The 27,450-nt window shown below is 35.4% G+C and overlaps 1 protein-coding gene and 1 pseudogene across 1 annotated transcript in view; both read right to left on the reverse strand.

The window, feature by feature from the left end:
- Positions 1-27,450, reverse strand: part of LOC142840369 (uncharacterized) — a 248,668-nt gene that overhangs the window by 214,450 nt on the left and 6,768 nt on the right. The gene's annotated exons all lie outside the window — the stretch shown is intronic.
- LOC142841491 (large ribosomal subunit protein eL30 pseudogene) lies at positions 3,470-3,881 on the reverse strand (annotated as a pseudogene).

The raw sequence follows: 27,450 nt of genomic DNA on the forward strand, positions 1-27,450 counted from the left end.
AGTGGCCAAGAGCCAGGCAGTGGAACACAGCCCGTAGCTCCTACTACAAAAAGGCAGCCGGGAGCTGGGTGGCAGGAACGCAGCCCTGCCGCTCCTACTACAGAATGTTATAAAATAAAGAACTTAAAAGCAACCATAGATAGAAGTGTATCATAATTTTATTTTTATAATCTTTGTGATTTTTAATATGATAAAAAAGAAAATAGGGAATAGTCTTGAACTCATTGGCATAGGAAAAGACTTTCTAAATAGAACACTATTAACACAGGCATGAAAATAAATAACATACGGGACATCATGGAACTAAAAAGTTTCCACACAGCAAAGAACATTGTCATTTAGTCAAAACAGCAGCCTCCAGAATGGAAAAATATGTTTTGTCAAATACACATCTAATATAGGGCTAATATCAAAAATAAAATAAAGAACTAAAAAACTAGGGATCAAGAAAACAACTCAATTAAAAATGAATTACAGATATAAAGAGAATAATCAATATAGTAAACTCAAATGGCTTAGAAGCACTTAAAGAAATGCTCCTTGGGAGAGGGTTGGAGGGGAGGGTAAAGGCAGGGAGGGGAGCAGAGAAAAATGTAGAGCTCAATAAATATGGTTTGCATATTAGCTCTTAAATCAATATTAAACAAGCCACAATCTATAAAACCACCAAGGTTATATATGTTATATATTATATATAGATATAAAATATAAAGTACTGTGGTAAGGAGACAAATAGATATTCCTAGGAAAGTAAATATGACAGACAGTGATGGATGGATGGGGTGGGGAAACTGTAATTGGAGACACAAGTGGGGAAGGAAACAAAGGAAGGAATACAAGGAATGACAGCTAAAATTAAGAGCCATTTGTGTGGTAGTATGGAAATACAGTAGAAGCTTCCTAAAATATATACACATGTGAATTCAATCTAAATGAAATGTCTGCGAAAGACAGAGTCCTAACACCAAATTAAGATTCTAGTCCTGGGATTGGTTTACATCTAATTACATTGTTGGACAAAAGGGTTTCATGGAAATACATGAACAACCCAGGCTGCTGCCAAGACTCTTGATTGCTTTATACCAATTAACAGCAAGGTCTGCTGCTGAAGAGATCACCTACACAATTCACAGTCTTTATCCATATGTGCTAGTATCTTTGGTACAGGAAAGAACTTTGCATACTATCAAAAAAGAAACATAAATTCAAACCCAGCTACAAATCCTTTGAACACACCACAGTGTCCTGCCTGCAAGATATGCTAGTGCAATGGTGCCACAAAGCTTATAGGGATGACCAACTAATATCTGATTTTACTTAAGGCCCACTACATGAGATGGAACTCATAACCAACATTGCTTGGGAGACCAAGACTCTGAGACTAGATAGCCCAATAACTTAGGATACAACCAAATATTACTTTTCTACTAAAAGAACATAGCAGTAAAATTACTCCTAATGACATTCTGTTACACTCATAGATCAGTGCCTTGGTTAGTCATCATCAGAGAAGCTTCCTCCTGCAGCAAATGAGAACAAATACAGATATACACAGGCATACAATATGATAGAGATATCTTGGAACTATCATATTCCTCCCCTCTGGGCTGAGGAAACTTTTTGCAAGAGGAGGCAGAAAGAGTATAAGAGCCAGATGGGATGGAGGACACTATGGAAATAGGAGTCTCTAAATCAATAGGATTGATGCACATATGAATAGAGACTGACATAGCATGGTCAAGGCCTGCATGGGTGTGCACCAGATTGGGTCCTATAGGTGAAAGGAGAAGTCAACACATATCCCCATCCCTCCCCAGAAGCTCTCTCCAACTGATAATCACTTGCAAAATAGAAATTTAGTTTTCTTCATCCTTGAGTCTCACTGGGGAAACAAACTACTCGTAAGGGTAGGCTGCATTTTTAGAAAACACATTCAATGCCAAAAGAAAACACACTCAATGTAGGTCCTTTTCAAATAATGTCATGTCTGGGCTTTTTTTTTAACTCATCATATTTTTAAATTTTAGTTGTATACAATACACATACATAATATATACTACACACATATACATACACATACATATACACAATTACTTTCTCTTGTCCTTTTATGCATATATTATGACGTCAAGTTTTGTGGAATATACCAAAGTCTGCCAATGAATGAGTTGATCTATATCTGTTTCTTGTGGCTTTTCTTTGATCTTTTCCTTGTTTGTTTTCTAATGTTAGTTTTTGTTTTATATATTATAGTAAATAATTTATGTTATTATTTCTTAGAATCCTGTTTGTTTTCAAATAAGATGAAGAAAAAGGTGGATATGGATAGGAGGGGAGCTAGAAAGGAACTCAGAGGAGCAGGGGGAAGAAATCATAATCAGAATAGAGCATATTAGAAAAAATCCATCTTCAATAAAAGAAAAGAATCAAAACAGGGTCTATGAAGATGGCTCAGCAAAAAAGCATACTTGCTACCAAGCCTGGACTCCATGTGGTAGAAAGGGAGAACTGAAACTCACAAGTTGTCCTCTCACTTGCAAACACAAACCAGGCAAGCACACACCCAGCAACACACTTGCGTGCATGCACACATGCACACATGTACACATGCCCGTGCACGCACACACACACTAAATGCATGTTCTAAAGTTAAATCAAAACAAATGAAGAATCTCCATGTTTTATTTATACATATCAAATATTCTTTATGCATATATTTGTGACTATAATTATTTCAAAGTTTGGAGGTTTTTAAGATTTTAATTATATGCTCAGATTTTACCCACCTGAACAGTCTAAATGTGAAAATCTGAAAACTAAAATTCACTAAAATGTAAAATATATTTCTTTGTATATTTATGTGTATGGGTGTTTTGCCTGAATATATGTCTGTGCACCACCTGTGTGTCTATAAATTATTGTGTACTGATGACTGCAGATGTCAGAAGAGGGCAGTGGATCCACTTGGACTGGTGTTAGTGTTTTGACCAACTATCATGTGGATACTTAGAATTGAACCTGGGTCCTCTGGTTAAGCAGCCAGTGCTCTTAACCACTGACCAATCTCTCCAGACCAAAATATAAAAATCATTACCCAAAAAGTCAGATTTTAGAACTTAAGTGTTTCTTTTGTAAATCTTTGACTTGTCCGTAAATTATTTAATGAGGAATAACTGAAATTTTCTGCAAAAGAAGACACAATAGGAGATAAATTGGTGTCAGTATTCATAAAGCCACTTTAGCTATACACTGATAATTACTGAATCTGAATGAACACATTGAGATTTATAACTAACACTACTTTGCATGATTTTGAGATTTTTACAAGTTATAAAATAAAAATAAGACATATGAATTGTAAGAGAACTCAATAAATTCAAAGATACAAATATATGTTAATTACAGACAGCCTTTATTCTCAAAGTATTGAGAAAATTAATAAGTGCCTGTTGATAATGTTTACTAAATATTTTTTTTTAAAAAGGAGCTCTGGTAAAGTTTTATTAAAGGAAATTTTTTTACTTTTCACCAGTCTGTTCTGGCAAGCTTCTAATAATGTCAGAATCACCTGGGTCAATGGTGGCCAATGTGGATACTCTGTAGTATTTTCCACACGCTGTAACCAACTCAATGTTATTGCCACTGTAGTGATGGACACCAGTATTAGCCAACATGGCATAGTATTCTATTTCAGATTTCCTCAAGGCGGGGCAGTTGTTGGCAAGGATCACCAATTTCGCTTTGCCCTGTCTGATCAACTTCAGAGTCTGTTTGTATCCCAGCACATACTTCCCACTTTTCATAACAAGCTGGAGCCGAGAGTTGATCGACTGCAGAGACTTTTTCGTCTTCTTTGCTGCCACCATCTTCCTGCCTTAGGTGTGGGAGGGACCCCAACCGAGACCAGCCACCAAGATGGCCGGGGAGCAAGAAAGGGCCTGTTTACTAAGTCTTTATGAAGTGATATGACTATTAAATGCTACAGTATCTTCTTTATTATGATAAATTCAGATGAGTTTAAAATGTCACCAAACTACTCTACTCTGTTGCTCTGATGCTCATCACAAAAATAATCTACCTAAACTTCAATGATCATATTTTACTAGGAAATATAAGCATTATTCATTTATGAAATAAGCTAAAAATTATATGTGAAATTTTACAAACACACACAGTGACAGACACATTTTCCCCACATGTGCATCTTTTATCCTACATTCACACATTAAAGTAAAATCCAAGATAAATCAGTCATCTTTGTAGTTCAAATGTTACCCATAATTCATTAATTATCAAACTGATTATGAAAATGCATGCCTAGGGGCAAATTTCAATATCAGTTTTCTTATACATTCTGAATAGCCCCTTGACTACATATAAATGAACACTTAAACTGTTAATTATACTCTATTACTTTCTCATCTATCACAAAGTTAGGCAATACTTCATACAAAAAATGAAAGGACCTTCCTTGCTCGTGGATTGGGAGGATCAACATAGTAAAAATGGCAATTCTACCAAAGGCAATTAACAGATTCAATGCAATCCCCATCAAGGTCCCATCAAAATCCTTCACAGACCTTGAGAGGACAATAATCAACTTTATATGGAAAAACAAAAAACCCAGGATAGCCAAAACAATTTTATACAATAAAGGAACTTCTGGAGGCATTACCATCCCTGACTTCAAACTCTACTACAGAGCTACAGTATTGAAAAAAGCTTGGTAATGTTATAAAAACAGAGAAGTCGACCAATGGAATCATATAGAAGACCCAGACTTTAACCCACAAACCTATGAACCTTTATTTTCAATAAAGGAGCTAAGAGTATACAATGGAAGAAAGAAAGCATCTTCGACAAATGGTGCTGGCACAACTGGATGTCAACCTGTAGAAGAATGAAAATTGACCCATATCTATCACCATGCACAAAACTCAAGTCCAAATGGATCAAAGACCTCAATATCAGTCCAAGCACACTGAGCCTGATAGAAGAGAAATTGGGAGGTACCCTACAACAGATGGGCACAGGCGATCACTTCCTAGGTATAACCCCAGCAGCACAGACATTAAGGGCAACATTGAATAAACGGGACCTACTGAAACTGAGAAGCTTCTGTAAAGCAAAGGACACTGTCACTAAGACAAAAAGGCAACCCACTAACTGGGAGAAGATCTTCACCAACCCCGCAACTGACAAAGGTCTGATCTCCAAAATATATAGAGAACTCAAGAAACTCGACTTTAAAATGCTAATTAACCAAATTAAAAACCGGGGCACTGAACTGAACAAAGAATTCTCAACAGAAGAAGTTCAAATTGCCAAAAGACACTTAAGGTCGTGCTCAGCCTCCTTAGCAATCAGGGAAATGCAAATCAAAACAACTTTGAGGTATTATCTTACACCTGTCAGAATGGCTAAAGTCAAAAACACCAAGGATAGCCTTTGCTGGAGAGGCTGTGGAGGAAGGGGTACCCTCATCCATTGCTGGTGGGAATGCAATCTTGTGCAACCACTTTGGAAAGCAGTGTTTCGGTTTCTCAGGAAATTCGGGATCAACCTACCCCTGGAGCCAGCAATACCACTCATGGGAATATTCCTAAGAGATGCCCTATCATATGACAAAAGCATTTGTTCAACTATGTTCATAGCAGTATTATTTGTTATAGCCAGAACCTGGAAACAACCTAGATGCCCTTCAATGGAAGAATGGATGAAGAAAGTGTGGAATATATACACATTAGAGTACTACTCGGCCGTAAAAAACAATGACTTCTCGAATTTTGCATGCAAATGGATGGAAATAGAAAATAGTATCCTAAGTGAGGTAACCCAGACCCAAAAAGATGAACAAGGGATATACTCACTCATAATTGGGTTCTAGCCATAAATAAAGGTCAGTGAGTCTATAATTTGTTATCCTAAAGAAGCTAGATAAGAAGGTGAACCCAAAGAAAAACATATAGCTATCCTCCTGGGTATGGGAAGTAGACAAGATTGCCAGGCAAAAATCGGGATCTTAAGGGTGGGGTGGGAGGGGGGTACGAGGAGATGGGGAGAGAAAAGTGAGAAGGGGAGGATGGGGGGAACTTGGGGCAACGGATGATTGGGATAAAGGAAGGTTGGAGAGGGGAGCAGGGAAGCACATATCTTAATTAAGGGAGCCATCATAGGATTGGCAAGAGACTTGGACCTAGAAGGGCTTCCAAGTGCCCAAGGCGAGGTCCCCAGTTAGTTCCTGGTGGGGGGGGGGGCTGAGGATAGGGAACCTGAAATGATCCTATCCTATAGCCATACTGATGAATATTTTGCATATCACCATAGAATCTTCATCTGGCGATGGATGGAGATAGAGACAGAGACCCACACTGGAGCACCGGACTGAGCTCCCAAGGTCCCAATGAGGAGCAGAAGGAGGGAGAACATGAGCAAAGAAGTCAGGACCACAAGGGGTGCACCCACCCATGGAGACAGTGGGGCTGATCTATTGGAGCTCACCAAGGCCAGCTGGACTGTGACTGAAAAAGCAGGGGATAAAACCGGACTCTCTGAACATGGCGGACAATGAGGGCTGCTGAGAAGCCAAGGACAATGGCACTGGGTTTTGATCCTACTTCATGTTCTGGCTTTGTGGGAGCCTAGCCAGTTTGGATGTTCTCCTTCCTAGACCAGGATGGAGGGGGGAAAACTTTGGACTTTCCACAGGGCAAGGAACCCTGACTGCTCTTCAGAGAGGAGTGGGGGGAGGGTGAGAGGAGTGGGGGGAGGGGGAGAGAAGTGGGGGGAGCGGGGAGGAGTGGGAGGCTGGGAGGAGGCGGAAATTTTTTTCTCACTAAAAAAAACTAAAAAACAAACAAACAAACAAACAAAAAAGAGCAGAGATTATTTTTCAAGACAGGGTTTCCATGTAGCCCTTGATGTCCTGGAACCAGCTGTAGAAGAGGCTGGTCTCAACCTCACCGAGATCCATGGAGCAGAGATTTTTAACAAACCTAGCTTCAAAGAAAACATGCTTTTTTTCCCTCCTCGCTTGATGATTTATTTTTCACAGTTACAACTTTCCTCCCTCATCAAAATTTCCCCCTTCTATGCACCTCCACTAAAGTTTTATTTCTGAGGGGGCAGTATATGCAAATGATCATCATTTATTTTAGTGAGGTGTTAATTGCTGTGTATACCCAACATAACAGAGATCCTCTTAATTCAAATTAGTCTGATACCTATCATGGATGAAGAGGCATAGGGGAACTGTTAATGATATGTTAGCCAAGTAACAAAATGAAAAGAATACCTACCACATGTACAATGTCAAGATCAACCTCTTTCAATTCTTTCAACCCATGAAGATCTTATCTCTAAAGATTTACTTCATTAATACATAAATGTCATAATATTTAGGCATATTACTAAATATACTACAAAAGTAGCACATTTAATTATTCCTATTTTGGTTACTGGTTAATTTCTCCAATTTATATCTAGTATCCTGATAACCCATAATGCTAAATTGGTACACCCTCCTAATTTTATTAGCAAGAGCTAACATTTCTCACTAATGAAAATAATATCACAGATCATTTTAACTATGTTGTTATTTAAATTGATTATTAGCAAAGCACAGAATTCGAAAAAATATTTCTAATTTAAAAATCAAAGTATTTTACCAAAATCTTTTTCAATATGAACTTTATGTAATATTATTTTCAAAACAAATTTATATAAAGTTATACAATATTTTGGGATTAGTATTTCTAGTCACTATGTTCCGAACTTGACAGAGTTAATATCAACATCATTTTTTTGTGTCTATATAGTTGCTGGTAACAGAAACCAAGGCCTTACAAATATTAGGTAAGTACTCGATTACTTAGCTATATTGCCAGCCCTAGCAAGCTCCTTTTGGTTGAGATCCTTTGGGTAATTCTTTCTAAAATATCTGAGTCAATTGTATCACCCCAATAAATATAATATAATTACTCTAACTGAACATCTGATATATGAGAAAGTCTAGAGTTCCTATGGCATCATTCCAAACATCAAAATACCATATAAGATAAATGCTACCCATGACACGAAATTGAGGTAGGTGTTTGCCAATCCACACACAATCTTAAATTTGTTTTTGTCAGTATACCTCTTCATCAATATACCTCTACATTTTCTAGTGATATTTCTATTTCTAACCAAAAATTGGAAAGTGTAAAATAATACAAACTAGTGCTTGCTTCTGCAGCACATACATTAAAATTATGTCTTTAAAGGATATTAGTGAGACTAAACAAGTTCTTTTATAGAATTATGTGAGAAACACATAGACAATTATAAATTTTCATATCAAAAGAAATTGGAAAATTAATTTTAGTAACATGTAATATTAGAATATATCTAAAATTCTCTTCTAACATGTATTCAGTATGAAAACTTTGATCTGAAACAAAATCAAATGATACAGAAATTACTATGTTCCATGTACAATGACAGGTAAGTTTATGAAGTGCTCTATGATGTAAACTAACAATGTTCTACATTTACTTCTTAACGTTTTCTGCATCCGGTGGTCACTAAGGTAGTTTCACCTGATCACTTTCATTCCAAACTTTTCTTATCATTTTTTAAATGAGGAATTTATTATTATACATTCTAAGTCCATACATTTTAATGAAATTTTATAATATTATTTATTCCTTAGAGCTAAATAGTATTCCTATATATGATTCAGTATCCATTTATCTGTTAATAAGACAATTAGTGGATTTCCTTACTAGAATGAATAAAGCAGCAATAAATTTGGGAAGGTAAGTAACTCCATGGTACGGATTGGAGTTCTTTGGGTATTCATTCAGGGGTGAAATATCTGAGTCATATGGTAATTCTGTTTTTAACATTTTTGAGGAATCTCTAGACTGATGTTCATAATTATTTTATTAATTTGTAACTCTATGAAGAGTGAATAAAAGTTTCTCTCTCTTCACACCTTTCAAATACTTGACAGATTTATTGATAACACTCATTCTAAGGCAAGGTGGTATTTCAACATAACTCTATTTTGAGTTTTCCTAATAGCACGCATGTGCATATGTAAGTACATAATAATATGTAGACAGACAAACAAGAAAGGGTAAATATGATAAGGAAAAACTGAATGCAAGTGATACACACTTTAATTTTGAAAGAAGATAAAGCTATTTTTTTCTAGCCTTAACTCTGTCATGTATTTGACAGTAAGGAGGTAAAATTCAATGTGAAACACTACAGCTTGAAAATGCATTTCTAACTGTATTGAACTTCATCGAAATGTATAGAGTTTGGGCCTGTTTAGCTTTATTATGTGATTTTTTTAATGTACAATTTCTTTAAAATACAGTTTCAAAAAAATTAAAATGTAAAGCTAGCTTATTCATCTGCCTGGGAGAAACAGAAGTTAGCATGAATAGTAATTTTAAAAAAACATTTTATTTGTTATATTTCCAATTACAATGTACCTGCTGAGACAGGATAAATGACATCCAGATCTTCTCAAAAAAATCTGATTAGTAAAGGTGTACTTGAGAAATGACTAGTGAATAACAGTTGATTCTGCTAGACCTTAGTATCCACAACAAAAATCTAGGATCAGTAAGAATGCAATGTGAGCACTCATGATTGAATGGAAATAATTTATTTTAGTGATGAAGAGAGTAACTACTAGATGACAATGATGTTGTTACCAATCCCACATCTGAAAGAGTGCTCATCTCCAAAATATATAAAGAACTCAAAAAAAAACCTAGACATCAAAATATCAAATGATTCAATTAAATGGGGTACAGATATAAACAGAGAATTTTTAGCAGAAGAACCTCAAATGGCCAAAAGACATATAAGAACTGCTCAACATCCTTAGTCATTAGGAAAATGAAAATCAAAATGACACTGAAACACCATCTACACCTGTCAGAATGGCTAAGATCAAAAACACTAGTGACAACTTATGTTGCTGGTGAAAGTATAATCTTCTACAACCACTTCTAAAATCGATACGTAAGTTTTCCTTAAAATTGAGAATCAATATACTTCGAGACCCACCCAGCAATACCACTTTGGGGCATATATCCAAAGATGTGCAATCATACCACATGGACATTTGCTGACTTATGTTCATAGCAGCATTACTTGTAATAGCCAGAACCTGGACACAACCTTCAATTGATAAAGAAAATGTGATATATTTACACAGTGGAATATTAAACAGTGGTAAAAGAATGATGCTTGAAATTTGCAGGCAAAGGAATGAAACTAGAAAAATATTATCCTAAGTGAGATAACCCAGACACAGAAAGACAAACATGGTATATATTCACTCATAAGCGGATATTAAACATAAAGCAACGAATACCCAGGCTACAATTTACAACCCCAGAGAAGCTAGATAAAAAGGAGGACCCTAAGAAGGATATACATGGAGGACCCTAAAAAGGAGACATAGTTAAGATCTCCTGAGTAAACCGGGTGGAGGGTGTTGGGCTGGTAGAAGGGATGGGATGGGGGATAGGAACATGAGGGATCAAGATGGATGAGTGGCAGGAGGGACAGAGAGGAAAAGCAAGAAAAGAGATATATTGACTGAGGAAGCCCTATGGAGTTAGGGAGAAACCTGATGCTAGGGGTATTCCCAGGAATATACAAGGATGACCCCAGGTAAGACTCCTAGTAATAGTGGAGAGCCTGAACTGGCCTTCTCCTGTAATCAGATTAGTGACTACCCTGTGATCACAGAGCCTACATCTAGTAACTGATGAAAGCAGGTACATAGATCCAGAGACAAGCACTAGGCTGAATTCCTGCAGTTCAGGTGAAGAGAGGGTGAAGGGATCATAATATGAGAAAGGGGGTCAAGATCATGATGGGGAAACCACAGAAACAGCTGACCTGAGCTAGTGGGAGCTCACCGACTCTGGACTGACATCTGAGAAATCTGCATAGGACTGAACCTTGGCCCTCTGAATGTGAGTGATAGTTATGTGGCTTGATCTGTTGGGGGGGGGGATCCTGGCAGTGAAAAGAGGACTTATCCCCAGTGCATGAACTGGTTTTTTGGAGCCTATTCTCTATGGTGGGATATTCTGCTCAGCCTTGATACAGGAAGAGGGGCTTGGTCCTACCTCAATTTGGTATGCCAGACTGTGTTGACTCCCAAAGGGAGACCTTACCTCCAATAAGTGAACATGGGTGGGATAGGAAGAGGGAGGACGCACTGGGGTTGGTATGTAAAATGAAGGAAAAAAATTAAACAAAAAACAATTTAAAAATCCAAACAAGATCACTTGAGACACCATGAAAAGATTTATAATTAAGGTTTTAACAGAGGTTTTTATAACAGGTCATAGGGAACACTTGCTCAGAAGCATTTCTTCTGTTTCTTCCACGTTATGTCAGGAATTGAATCTGACTTCTTTGTTGTTGGCAGTTGGTCTCTTAGCTTAGTTCTGTTAAATAATTAGGTTAGCAATATAATCACTGAGAAATGTGTAGTTTGAGTGACAGTGGTGTAGTTTGAGTGACAGTGGCCCCACATGCTCATATATTTAAATGTTTGGCCCCAAGTTAGTGCAATTGTTTGTTTGGAAAAGATAAGAAGGTATGCTGGTTAGTTTTATGTCAACTTAACACATGCTAAAGTCACCTAAAAAGAGGGACATCAATTGAGAAAAAATGCCTCAACTGTAGGGCATTTTCCGAATTAATGATTGACAGGGAGGGCACAGAAGGTGGGACCATCCCTGGGCTGGTGGTTCTAGGTTCTATAAGAAAGCAACCCAGTAAGCAGAAGAAAAAATGAGGTTGTTACATATTAAGCAGCATTGTTCCTCAGGAAACTATCAAGTTCACCCTCCAGAGTAAGCCTGGTTACTTGAGACAAGAAAGAAAACACTAGAATCAGAAATCATTCTCAGCATGCAAGACCCACCCAATACTTTAGCTAGATCCTATCACAAGCAGAAGACTAAAATAATAAAATATATCTTAGTCTAGCAAATCATCTTACATATATAGCAAAAAGTGATCATGTTATAGGAGTAATTATCTGAGCATTTATTTGTTTGCTAGTATGAAAAACTGAAAACCTATAGAAGTTGTTGTTTGCATATTTAATTATGTTCAAAATATAGTGCTATCCATAGACTGGACAGCTTAAACAATAAAAATTTATTTATTATAATTTTGGAGACTAGAAAGCTAAAACAGGGTGAAAGAAACATAAAAGCATTTATTTTTTCTCACTTAACACCTGAAAAGAGTTAATTGGGAAAAGTACATACATTATGATCAAATTAGTAAATTCACTATCTACAAACAAATGTATCAGAAGATGCTCTCAGATATAATAAAGAAACCTCTTTACCTACTAAGAAAACTTAGGCAGTATTTATCCCTATGAACAGAACTAGAATATGTTATCAGGAATATCTCTAATTGTGATATCCTTGAGGAAAAATCTATTTCTTCATTCAGAAATATCACTACCCTCACAAAAGAAATTCAAGTTCTATATTGGAAAAAAAGCATATATTCACTAAATGTCAAGGATTAATCAAACAAGATGGGAACGTAAATAGATTTGTATTTTGAATAAAAATCTTAAACACTTTTATTTAGTTCCTAACAACAGAAAACTGTACAAAATAACCTTAATTAGCCAGATATAGTAGGGTATGTCTATAATCTCAGTTCTTGAAGAGAACAACAAAAGAATTGATAAATTTGCAGACCATCTAGTCTACATAGTTCATTTAAGACCGGTCAAGGATACACAGTGAAACTCGATCTCAAAACACAAAATAAAAATCTTGCCTTTTTTCCCCACTCTCTCAGACTCTTATTTCCTTAACTGTAAGGTAGTATCTGATAATTATTGTTCTGTTTCCGTCAATATGCTTTAAATGTTACAGCTGGATAACTCCAAAGGTCTTTATAAATGCTGATTATCTCCTGTAGAATTCAATTTACAAGAGAAATTGAGTGAATCTAATTCCAAAATTGCTATTTCCTCCCTTCTTTCATGTTATTACAGCAAACTTGTGAAAATTATAAACTTCTGCATTCTAACATGACTAGAAATAAGAATGCCATGAATGGTACAAAAAAAAAGTCAGCTTACAATTTCTATGATAGTGAGACCATGAGAAATAAAATGTAAACAGGTGAATAGGGACCCAACTTTGAATTAGCAGGACAGTAAAATGCCAGAAACTGTCTTCTAAAATATTTGTTAAAGTGTTGATGTACTTCTTTCACTCCTCCTATGAAGCTGGTAGTTCATCATATACTAAAGTGGAATTGTATTAGACATTTTTATGTGTGTATGTGCTTAGCTGTAACAAATATAATAACGAAGATGATTAACTTAAAAGATAAAGTATTGAGTGTGTAGCAGAGTAAAACTGCTCATGCTGTGTCCAGGAAGTAAAAGTGGAGGAAAAGATCAACAGACCCACAAAGATATGACCCTCATAACCTCATAACCTACCCTTTAAGTGCCCCTTCCAATATTTACCTACGAATACATCTAAATACCACAGTTTTAACACATGGGATCTTTGAGGGAAATTCCAGAGTTAAACTACAGCAAATCTGGAGCTAATGCCTAAGTGTGCTTACATCATCACTAAGAGTATTTGCTGTCTATATGATTTGCCCCATTATTATTTATCATCTTTCAGTATTCCATGCTACTCATTTTTATCTTTGGCATCTATGAATGTAAACATGATAGCACACACTCTTCCAAAAAGTTTGTTAGGATTTTAATATTCTCATTAGTACTTCTCTGGGAATATTCTCCACCCTTATTATAACCAACTATGAAGCATAACTAATATAAAAATGCCATATGACTTCTTCTTGAGTCCCTTTTAGTACTAAACACATGTTCTACATATAGTTTTATGCTATAAAATTAATACTAAATGAGTTAATGAGCAAAAAATAGATAAAGGAAATAAATTTGATCATTATTTTGATGTTTTGAATATAACACTTCCACAAAAAAAAATTGGTATGTAATTTGTAAGGAAGAGAAATAGTAAAAAATCTATTACCCCCTTCAATAAAATCTTTTCACACTTTAGTCACTGGTATATTGAAATTATCTTTTATCAACAAGCAGAAATATCAAATGTTTTGAAAATGACACTTGAGTGCTCCAACATTATAAAAATAAAAGGATATAATTTTATGTGTTCAAGCATTGCTTCTGGTAAACAGACTACAAAGTTTATGAATTACTGTCATTTATTTATTCTTTTCTGCTTTATGATTTTCTTAACACATATTTAATTTAATAGCTCTAAATATACCAGCATGCTTATTAAATAAAAAGACATCCCATTGGAACTTCCTGTCAATGAAAAATGCCAAAAGAAATACTGTAAAACACTGCTTTCAGTTAACTACAGATTTTAGATACAGTCTATGTCATTTTAAAACTGTAATATCAATATTGAAAAGCCCATGAATTTTAACAAGCATGACATTCATTAAATTAAAATAAAATTCTTGCGGTATATAAACATCAACAACAGAGCTAGAAATTACAAGAAGTGCCCAGGCTTGATAATATATGCATATAAATACCAAAAATAATTCTTATAAGTTATTTTGTATTTAGGAGGACAGAGAGCAAACTGTGGTTGCTAAGTAAAATAAATGAAAAAAATGTTAATTAAATAAAATTAAATTTAAGGACACAATTTTCAAATAAAATGTCATCTCAAAAGTTTAGTTTTATATTTTTGACTTCTCTAAAATATTTCTATAAAATTAAGAGTTTCCTTATAGAAAATTAACATTTAACATCCTATATCTCACAGGCATTGAAATGATCAAATAAGAATTGAGAACATACTAGTGTCAGGAGTTTAAGAAGTTGGGGGAAATCAAAGTCAAACAGTCTTAAGAAATGTATTAATTTAATGAAAAATGTCCGAAATATTTTCAGAGATCATATGACGAGAATACTGAAAAGTTCAATTCAGAGCAGCAGCATTTACCCTCATGTTTTTTGATCATCCTCTCACCAGTTCTCTAGCCTACATGAAATGAAGGAATTATATGTAAGTAAAATTTTAAATTACATCTATATTTATTCTAAACTGGATCAACAAAAATGATTTACTATTAATTTTGAACATATCTTCACCTTTTAAAAGGATAGATACAAGCTTTCTATTATGAAAGATTTTCCTTCATATGCTAAAATAATTCTTAACTTTCAGTTTTTTGTACATAGCATTCATATTTGCAACACAAATCTTTGTTGATGTTTCACTGAAAATTATGACATAGTGTTTTTCAAAGTCAATATTTGTAATGTGATTTTTTTAACCTAATTACAATGTTCATGATCTTAATACATTATATGGTCACTTTGATAAAGCAGAAACATATGAGTATAAAACTGTATCAATTTCTTAAAATCTATTTTATCTAAGATTATTTGTACACAGGCATGTCTGTGTGTAGGTAGGTACATATGAGTGCAGATACCTACAGAAGCCATAGGCATCAGAATGCCCTCCCTGTAGCACGGGAGGTACATGCCTTTATTAGCTCCTTAGTATGGAGGTAGAAAGGAACTAATGTGCTATAAAGGAGTAGTATGCTCTCTTAACAGACGAGCCAACTCTTCAGCCCTCACAAGTGAAATTTTAAAATTTTCTGAAATCCCAGGATTTCTGTACTATATATTATGTATCAGAGAATAGCAGCAAGTGTGATATACTTGAATACCAGGCATCAAGAAACTTTTATCTACGTCCTGTATTTCAGATTTTGAAATAAGCCAAATTATTCTGTTCTTAAAAAGGGATACAACCAAAATTATCTATTATCCTGGGGATATGATTTGTACATTGTTCCTGGGGATTAGTTTTATGGCATGTTATTAGTATATAAGAGGCAATAGGTTTGTCTTCAGAACAATTAAAAAGAAAAAAATTGAAAATGAGAGAAGAACAAAGAGGAAGAAGGGATAAAAAGCCTTAACTCATGTTGAAATATGATTGCCACTAGTAGTATGGTTTCACTGTTATTACAGAACTCTAGTTACTGTGGGAATGGGTTTCTCACACAAAGATGTTCGATCACTTTTTCTCTCCTTTTACATTCTCACTTGCCCTTCTGCCTTCTGTCAAGGAATGCTACAACATGTCAAATACCGAGATTTTGCACTTGAACTTCCCAATCAACAAAATCTTAAAGCAAATTAAGTCAGTTCAATTTCTTACAGATTTTTTTTAAAAAAATCTACTAATACAGCAGAAAACTGATGAAGACACAAAAACATAACATCATGAAATGAAACACTCAACTTGAGCCATTGCTAGCTTTAAGTATGGTGGAGAAGAAATGTCAAGCTCTAGTCCCAACTCTCTACACAGTTCCAGCTAAGATGGAAAAAACTCAGGCCCTAGTCAAGAGAAGCAGATTCATTTAAACACTGTGACTTAATCAAGCCAGATATTTGACATCCTTCTCCAGGGTCTAGCGTACTGAGTCTTCCTGACCCTCCCTTCCTATACCCTCCTCAAATCTCCAGATATATCTAGGGTCATATATCCAGTTCCCCTGATTAATCTGGCCAATACCAAAGCCATCCTGCAGGATTATGATAAAACCCTGTCATCCCACAGGTATCTCCCACGTCATATAAAACCCAACCAGTTCTATCGCTACACTGCAGGCTTGGAACAGGATACACATCAGCTACACCAGTCCAGTCCCCTCTGTCTACCCTGACTTAATTTCATCTATGTCATTTACTATCTCTAGGCTTAACATGCTAGCAATCCTCTCTTCTGCCCCATATCAGACACAGAACTAACAAAACTATGCTACATGTCCAGATCTCTCTGCAAATATAGAAACAACATGGAGGATCAAGCCAGTATCTCCCCTCCCAAACCTACCATCCTGTAGAAATGTAAGCCAATGAAAATTACATAGGTGATTATTTGGACCTAAAATTTAAGAGAATAATAAACTTTATCAATGAATTCAAGAAGTTTAAATAGACAGTTCAATGGAATTAAGGAGAAAGAACTCAAGGAGAATAAATTTCTATGTGATGCCCAAGAAAACATAAATATAAGGCTATAAGAAATGATAAAGACAATACAGGACTTGAAAACATAATTCAATAGAGATAAAAACAATGAAGAAGAATCAAGCTGAACTAAAGATGGGATTAAGAAACCCAGTAACTTAACTTGAAAACTCAAAGGAAATCTTTTAAAGTAGAATGAATCAAGAAAAAAAACCAGAATGTCAGACAGGGCTTGATGATAAAGTATAGGATAGGATATAAACAAAATGAATGAAAAATATGAAAAATTCAAGACACAGAAACAAAACATACAGTAAATGTGAGAAACAATGAAAAGACCAAACATTCAAATTAGAGGCACAGTTGGAGGAGAATATAAGGTCAATGGCATAGACCATATCTTCAACAGATCTTAGAAGACACCACCCCCAAACTGAAAAAAGACATAGCCACACAGATGGAAGTGCACATATTAACAAGTGACCAGAAAAAAAAATCCCCACAATATACCACAGTTAAAGCACCAAGTATAAAGAACAAAGAAAGTGCTTTGAAAGTTTTCAGAGACAAAACACAGTCACATATAAATGAAATTCCATAAAAAACAATAGCTGATTTCTCAATAGATTTCCCAAGTCCTAAAAAAGACCATGACAGCCACCTAGACCAATATATCCAGGAATAATGTCCACCATAGTTAAAGGCAAAAGGAAATCTTTCCACAATATTAACAGCCTAAAAATCATAACAAACCAAACCTAATGAAAATACAGTAAGCAATATATTGGATGAATAAAGAAGTGAGCATGGGCAACAGACTATGAAAAGAAATATGAAACCATAATTACTAAACACAAAGTACCAGTGAGAACACAAAAACCACCACCAAAAATTAACAACATGATGACCAAAATTAAAACACACATTTCAATAATTACTTAAAAAATGGCCTCAATATTGCAATCAAAAGACACACTTTGACTAAATAGATTCAGAAACAAAATCCATCCATCTCTTGAATATCACAATGTTAGCTTTAAAGGTGAGCACAAAATTCACCCTAATCAAATGGTACCAGGAAGCAAGAAAATGTTACTATCCTAGTATCTGACAAAAATAGAATTCAAACTAAAAGTAATAAAAAGATAAACATTTCATTCTAATGAAAGAAACAGCTAAGAACACATTCTTATCCTAAAGATATCCACCAAACTTTTCTGATGTACCCAACTTCATAGGAAATTTACGTCTGGATTTAAAGGCAGAGATTAACATCAATTCATAAATTAAGCAATTTCAGTACCCCACTTTCTACAATATTCATGTGTTCTGAACAAAGAAAATAGAGAAACACCATACTTAAATGATATCATATATCATATGGGTTTAACAGACACCTAAAGACTATTCCAATGAAACACCAAAGAAAACACATTCAACTCAGCAAGCAGCACATGGAAGCTTCTCTAAAACAGAGACACAAAATGAAATGTTATGAATTAAACGTTATGAAATAAAAAAGACTGAAATAACTCCAAGTATTCTATTTCCAATACAATGCAATGAAAACTAAAACCGATAGCAAGAAGCCACCATAAAATATAAAAAGTAATGGATGTTAAAAATTCAGCACTGAATGATGAATGGGCCAAAAAAGTAAACTAAGAAATAAATCAAAACTAGGTAGAAATGTTATAAAAATGAAAAAAACACACTGGGCGGTGGTGGCGCACGCCTTTAATCCCAGCACTTGGGGGGCAGAGGCAGGCGGATCTCTGCGAGTTCGAGGCCAGCCTGGTCTACAAGAGCTAGTTCCAGGACAGGCTCCAAAGCCACAGAGAAACCCTGTCTCGAAAAACCAAAAAAAAAAAAAAAAATGAAAAAACACAATACAACAAAATCTCTGAAATATACTCAAAGTAGTCTTATGAGGAAAGTTTATAGTTCTGTATTTTCATAATGAAAATCATAAAGAGCACAAATAAATGATTTAATGGTGCAACTCCAAACTTTAGAAACTTAAGAACAAACCACATTCAAACCCAGTATATGTGAAAAATAATTAAAATTAGAATAGAAATTAGTGAAGTAAAAACAAAAAAATAGAAAGAATCAAAAAGCCTAATGGATGTTTCTTTGAGAAAATGAGCAAGACTGACAGCTAACCAAAAAATAACGTCAGTTAACAGAATCAGAATCAGAAATGAACAGCCACCAAGGAAATTCAGAATATTATAAGGAAATATTTTAAATACCTGTTTTCCATTAAGTTGGAAAACCCCCCAAAATTGATGAATTTCTAGATTCAGCCAAACTACCAAAATTAAACTAAGAAATCAATAGCCTAAACAGACCCATAACAAATGTGGAGATTGAAATGTTAATACAAGGCCTTCCAACTAAAAAGTCCAAAGAACCAGCCTCTTTGCATTGCCTGTAGATACAAATGTAGAACTCTCAGTTACTCAAGCACCATGTACGTCAGTGTGTCTTCATGCTTCCTGTTAGGAAGACAATAGACTAAAGCTCTGAAGTTGTTAAGTAAGCCCCACTTAAATGCTTTCCATTAAAGAGTTGCATAGTCACAGCGTCTCTTTACAGCAACAGAACACTAGCTAAGACTGAGAAACAGAATTAGCACCCGCAAACTCCTTCTATGAAGCCAGTATCACTTCAACACTAAAACCAGGTAAAGGCACAACAGCAAAAACAAAAACTATAGGCCAATAACTGCATGAACAAAGATTCAAAAATAATCAATAAAATACCTGGAAATAGAATACACACACACATAAAAAAAGATTATACACTTTAACCAAGATGGCTTTATTCCTGAAATGCAAGGATAGATCAACATAGGTAAATCAATAAAAGTGAGAAACCATAATGTCTTAAAGACAAGTCACATAATCATCTCAAAAGTTGCAGAAAGGCTCTTTGGCAAAAATCCAGCATGATTTCATGATAAAAGTCTAGAGAACGTAGAGCTACAAGAAACATATCCTAACATAATAAAAGCTGTATTTGAGAAACGCACAGCCAATATTATCCTAAACAGGGAAAAAAATGAAGCAATCCCATTAAAGTATGAAACAATACAGGTCTATCAACTATCTCCACTACTTTTCAAGATTGTTCTTAGTGCACTATCTGGAACAATAAAGCAAAAAGGACGTCAATAAAAAAGAAGTTGTCAAATTATTAGTATTTGAAAATGACATGATATATATTAGAGATGCCAAAAATTCTACCAAGAAATTTCTAGAAATGATAAAGAAACCATCCATGTGGTAGGATACAGAATACACCTGCGGAAATCAATAACTTTTCTATACACCATCAACAAACATACAGAGAAAGGGATTATGGACACATTCCAAGTCATAACTGTCTCAAATAAAATAAATATATAGAAATAAACCTAGCCAAGGAAATGAAGAACATCTACGGTGAAAAATGTAACCCTCTGAAGAAAAGATAAAGATACTAGAAAATGAAAAATCAACTCATGATCAAGGATTTTTGGTGTTAACATTGTAAAAATGACCATTTTACCTAAGCTCTTTATAGATCCAATGCAAACTCAATCAAAGTCCCAATCTCATTATTCTCAGAAACAGAAGTTGTCTATAACCTAAAATTCATATATTCATATGGAGCCATGAAATATTATAAATAACCAAACAATTCTGAATAAAAAGGATTTATTTATCCCAGATTTCAAGTTATATTGTAGAGACATAGTAATAAAAAACAATATGGTACTGGCACAAAAGCAAACCAAGAGAATAAACAGAAGACCCAAATTGAGTACACTTGACTTTACCTATTTAATATTTGAAAATATACACTGGAGAAAAAATGCAACTTCAACAAATAATGATGAGGAAACTGGATGTCCACATGATGAAGATTGAAATTTGGTGTGTTTCTCTTTATACAAAACTAACACTAAATGAATCAAGGATCTAAACCTGAAACATTGAAACTACCTGAAGAAATAATAACCAGTATCCTACATGATACAGATATAGGAAAGGAAATTATGAATAAAACTCTATTTGCCTAGGAATTGAAGCCAACAACTGACAATCAGAACTTTGTGAATCTAGAAGGCTTCCACACAGATAAAGAAATAATTAACTTGGTGAAAAGGAAGCCCACAAAATGGGAGATAATCTTTGCTAGTTATTTGTTGACAGAGGATTAATATCCAGAATATTTAAAGAACTCAAAAAACTAAGTGACCCATTAAAATAATAATCATAGGACCTGAACAGAAGATTCTCAAATGATGAAAAAATGAATAATGAATATCTAATAAAAATATCTTACCTAAATACAATGGAATTTTATTCAAATATAAAGAAAAATGAAATTAAGAAATCCACAAATAAATGAATGGAGCATCAAGCAAAGCCAAGTTTCGCACAAGCAATATTATCAGACCTAAATTGGATAATATAATAATTCAATCTCTAAGAAAAGGTAATAATCCATAGCATACATATCCCCACTATATAAAAATTAAAATATTACTAAATTTATTAAAGACATATTTATAGAAAAAGTATAGCCCTGAAGACTTATATTTTAATAGAACCAAAAGCAATGATCTAAGATCTCCCTTTAGGAAACAAGAAAAAATAGCAAACTAAATTCAAAGTAAACAAAAGAAAACAAGCAACAAAAAAAAATCAAAAGGCAATAAAATTTAAAACAAGAAATCACGGGAAAAGCCAGTATTCTTTAGAAGAATCAGCAAATTAAAAAACCTATAACAAGACTATGACTTATAAAGTAAATAACTTTTCTGAATATATATAGGTTAACTTGGAGGAAAATAACTATTAAATTGAAATTTTAAGATGTTCTACAGAATTGATAAAGATTTAGACTTTAACTTCACCCTTTAGTCAATGTAGAAATTAACAATTAAATACACACTGGTCTCTTTCTACCTAGGTAGAATGGTAGTACCAAGAAAAGTCAATCTGTTTTTTATGCTTTCCTTTATATATATTAGGCTATATTATAAAATATTATCATTTTATCATACTATATTCTGCCATACAGAAAGAAAGACAAAAACAGTATTACTGATTCAGAAGTAGATACTAGATTTAAAGCAAAGGATAACCAGTCCACAATAAACAGCTCTAAAATAGCTAGGTAACAAGGAGGACCCTAAGAGGATTGCCCTAGCACGGGGAAATATGTAAGTTCTCTTGGGTAAATTTGGCGTGAGGTAGTAAATGGGGGGTTAGAGGATGAGAACATGAGGAAATGAAATGGTAAGGTTAGGGAAGGGATGTGGTGGGAATCATAAGTTTAGGGAGAAACTAGTTGCTAGGGAAATTCCCAGGAATCCACAAGGATGACCCTAGCTAAGACACCTAGCAATAATGGAATCTGCCTAAATTGGCCTTCCTCTGTAATCAGATTGGTGACTACCCTACCTGTCATCATAGAATCTTCATCCAGTAAGTGATGGAAGCATTGGACCAAGCTCCTGGAATCCCATTGAAAAGAGGGAGAGGGGATTATGTGAGCAAGGGGTGTCAAGATCATGACAGGGGAACCACAAACAGTTGACTCAAACTTGTAGGAGCTTACAAACTCTAGACCGACAGATGGGGATCCAGCATGGAACCAAACAAGGCCCCTGCATGTGGGCAACAAGGACAGTTTTACAGCCTGGTCTGTTTGTAGGACTCCTGGCAGTGGGGTCAGGATCTATCCCTACTGCATGAGCTGGCATTTTGAAGCCCATTCACTATGACTATTTTGACATACTAAAATCTTTTATGTTAAAAATTTTAGTACATTCTCAGATGCAAATTATGTATCCTAGGGGTTTGGATAGTTTTACCTTTCTTTTTTACCTCCTGTATTCCATGTCCCCACTTACATCTCTTCTTTCTACCTTTCCAAACTGCTATATTAGCTATGAGTTCAGTTGTTGACTGGCTCTAACCTGCACAAAAATAGCTAAAGCAGGTATTATCCAAGACCAGAGAAATTGAATCTTTTTGTATTGAGACTTTTATTATGGTACTTGGTCAGCCAAACAACCTTTGGTCTCAAGGCAATTGTGAGATAATTAGTTCTCATGTATTTTATTAATCAGACTTTTCTATGGATGATTTAAATGTAAAAATATAATTGTCAATTCAACTGAGATATTTATCTTAGTTAAGACTTCTATTTTTATGAATAGACACCATGGCTACAGCAATTCTTTTTTTATCTTTTTTTTGAGAAAAGGAAAAAAAAGTATCCGCCTCCTCCCAGCCTCCCATTTCCCTCCCCCTCCTCCCATCCTTCTCCCCTTCCCCACCACTCCTCTCCCCCTCCCTCTCCAGTCCAAAGAGCAGTCAGGGTTCCATGCCCTGTGGAAAGTCCAAGGTCTGATCTTTAAAATATATAAAAAAAATTAAGAAACTAGACTTTAAAATTCTAATTAACCCAATTAAAAACCGGGGCACTGAACTGAACAAAGAATTCTCAACAGAAGAAGTTCAAATGGCCAAAAGACACTTAAGGTCATGCTCAACCTCCTTAGCAATCAGGGAAATGCAAATCAAAACAACTTTGAGATATCACCTTACACCTGTCAGAATGGCTAAAGTCAAAAACACCAAGGATAGCCTTTGCTGGAGAGGCTGTGGAGGAAGGGTACTCTCATCCATTGCTGGTGGGAATGCAATCTTGTGCAACCACTGTGGAAATCAGTGTTTCGGTTTCTCAGGAAATTCAGGATCAACCTACCCCTGGACCCAGCAATACCACTCTTGGGAATATACCCAAGAGATGCCTTATCATATGACAAAAGCATTTGTTCAACTATGTTCATAGCAGTATTATTTGTAATAGCCAGAACCTGCATGGGGGGAACTTGGGGAAACAGGAGGATTGGGATAAAGGAAGGTTGGACAGGGGAGCACGGAAGCACAATTCTTAGTTAAGGGAGCCACCTTAGGGTTGGCAAGAGACTTGACCCTAGAGGGGCTCCCAGGAGGCCATGGTGATATCCCCAGTTAGTCCCTTGGGCAGCTGAGGATAGGGAACCTGAAATGACCATATCCTATAGCAATACTGACGAATATCTTGCATATCACCATAGAACCTTCATTTGGTGATGGATGGAGATAGAGACAGAGACCCACACTGGAGCACTGGACTGAGCTCCCAAGGTCCCAATGAGGAGCAGAAGGAGGGAGAACATGAGCAAGCAAGTCAGGACCACGAGGGGTGTACCCACCCACTGAGACAATGGGGCTGATCTATTGGGAGCTCACCAAAGCCAGCTGGACTGTGACTGAAAAAGCATGGGATAAAACCGAACTCTCTGAACATGGCGAACAATGAGGGCTGCTGAGAAGCCAAGGACAATGGCACGGGGTTTTGACCCTACTTCAAGTTGTGGCTTTGTGGGAACCTAGCCAGTTTGGATGTTCACCTTCCTAGACATGGACGGAGGGGGAAGGACCTTGGAATTTCCACAGGGCAGGGAACCCTGACTGCTCTTTGGACTGGAGAGGGAGAGGGAGAGGAGTGGGGGGGAGGGGGAAAAGGGTGGGAGGAGGGGGAGGGAAATGGGAGGCTGGGAGGAGGCGGATACTTTTTTTTCCTTTTCTCAAAAAAAAAAGATAAAAAAAAGAATTGCTGTAGCCATGGTGTCTATTCATAAAAATAGAAGTCATAACTACGATAAATATCTCAGTTGAATTGACAATTATATTTTTACATTTAAATCAACCATAGAAAAGTCTGATTAATAAAATACATGAGAACTAATTATCTCACAATTGCCTTGAGACCAAAGGTTGTTTGGCTGATCAAGTACCATAATAAAAGTCTCAATACAAAAAGATTCAATTTCTCTGGTCTTGGATAATACCTGCTTTAGCTATTTTTGTGCAGGTTAGAGCCAGTCAACAACTGAACTCATAGCTAATATAGCAGTTTGGAAAGGTAGAAAGAAGAGATGTAAGTGGGGACATGGAATACAGGAGGTAAAAAAGAAGGGTAAAACTATCCAAACCCCTAGGATACATAATTTGCATCTGAGAATGTACTAAAAATTTTAACATAAACGATTTATTATGTCAAAATTAACATAACAATCAACTGAACTCATATAGTACCCTAACTCTAAACACAGTTATAATCAAATCATTTCTAAAAGTTTGTAAAAATATTATAGGAATTGGTTCAACCTACTTACATTACATTTCCTCACAAACACATTAAAGGTAAGTAAATATTTAGAATGACTGAAGTATTTGTCAAGTTTTCAATGAAATTATCATTCATATTCAATTTTAAAAATTAATTTTAAATTGGCATTTATAGCTGCTGGGAGAGACAGAGTCAACTTTCTTGAGAGGCATGAGCCTTGGGATGTGAACAATATTCCAGGACCGGCCCCTTTCCCAAGAGTACTTGTGCAATATAGAATGTACTTGCCCAGAAAAAAAAAAGAAACTACAAGTTAGATGTGTAAGAAGGCAAGAATGTAGAGTGTAGACATGGCAGAAGTGGAAAGTGGTAAATATGATCAAAATTGTCTGACATTACAAAAGAATACAAAGAATACAAAATATTTCAAAAATAACTGAAGATTTCCTATAAACAGTAAATAAGAGATTTCATGAGCTCAATGGAGTTGTCTTAACATTTAAGACACAATATACACATAAACTGTCAGAACTAGAGGGGATCTAAGGATCTCCAACTTTCTGTTTATTGAGGCTTTTGGTGACATATTAAAAGAACTTAGAGCTACATAAAAGAGACTTCCTAAAACCTATGAAGGTGATCCTGGTGAGAACTCCTAATCTGGTTACAGAAGATGGCTGGTTCAGGCTCCATATCCTCCTTTATTAGGACGGAAACACCAACCCTGTCACAAAACTATGACCCACAACCTATACTACCTGCAAGATGCACTGAGGCAATGGTGTCTCAGAGAGAGTTTGTGTGAGTGGCCAACCACTCATTGTTCTAACTTGTTCCCCTCTAACACATACACTGGTGTTGCACATGTAGCAAGAAACCAGCTGTGCACAGGTATAACCAAAATCTGGAGATAATTGAACACTGTGGATATAGTAGCTGTGACCTTCAGGGAACCCTCAAGAATCCTGTCACTGACATTGTGAATAAGAACAACTTACACAAAAATTTTACTCTGAACATATTAATAAACTCAACATAAAGCCTGATACTCTCAAAAAGCTAGAAGAAAATGCAGGCAATACTCTACATAATAACAGGTGTAGGAAAGGACTTTCTGAATAGAGGTCCATTTGCCCGGGAATTGAAGACAAAAATTGACAAATTGGTCTTCATATTATTAAAAAGCATCTTATACTGCTAACAAAACAATCAGGTGAAGAGGTAACTCACAGAATGGGAGAGAACTTTTGCCAGTTATACATCTGACAGAGGATTAATACTCAGAATATATAAAGAACTCAAAACAACAACAAAAAAGAGTCAAAAATACAAAAGACCATTTTAACAAATAGGCTATGAATATGAACAGATAATTCTGAGGAAGAGGAGGAAGGGGAAGGAAGGCGGGAGGGAAGGATGGAAAAGAAGTAAAATAGTCATCAGGGGTGCTGGAAAAATGGCTTATTGCTTAAGTGCACTTGTTCTTTCAGAGGGGTCTGGGTACATTTCCTAGGACCAATATGGTAATTTCAAAACATTCATAAATCTAATTCTACGGTATCCAATGCCCTCTTCTGACCACCTTGGGCACTACACAGCCTAGTGGTGAAAAGATATTCTTGAGAACACAATGCTCATACACATAAAAATTTTTAATACCTAAATAAATAAAATATTCACTGTCTTTAGTGATTAGGATAATGTAAAACTTTCACCTTACCCCAGTTAGAATGTCTAAGATCAACAAAACAACTGACTACAAATGCTGGAAAGGATGTGGGGATTCCTCATTCCTTGCTGTTGGGATTGTAAACTTGTACAGTCAGTCTAGAAAACAGTATGAAGAACTCACGGAAAGATAAAAATTAATATATCCTATGACCTTTGTAGCTTGGCATGTGCCCAAAGGAATCAACAACCTATTCCACAGATACTTGCTCAGCCATGTACATTGCTATTCTATTCACAACAGTTATGGAATTAAAAAATAACTTAATGTCCTTCACTTGGCAATAGATAATGAAAATGTGTACAGATGCATTCTAGAATATTATAAAGAAAAGTGAAATCAAGTAATTTTCAGGTAAATGAATATAACTAGAAAATAATATATTAAATAAATCAATGACCCAGAAAGAAAAATGTCGTATGTTCTCTCTTTTATTGTTCCTAGCAGCAAA

The sequence above is a fragment of the Microtus pennsylvanicus genome, chromosome X (genome assembly GCF_037038515.1).
Source record: "Microtus pennsylvanicus isolate mMicPen1 chromosome X, mMicPen1.hap1, whole genome shotgun sequence".
Classification (NCBI taxonomy): Eukaryota; Metazoa; Chordata; class Mammalia; order Rodentia; family Cricetidae; genus Microtus; species Microtus pennsylvanicus.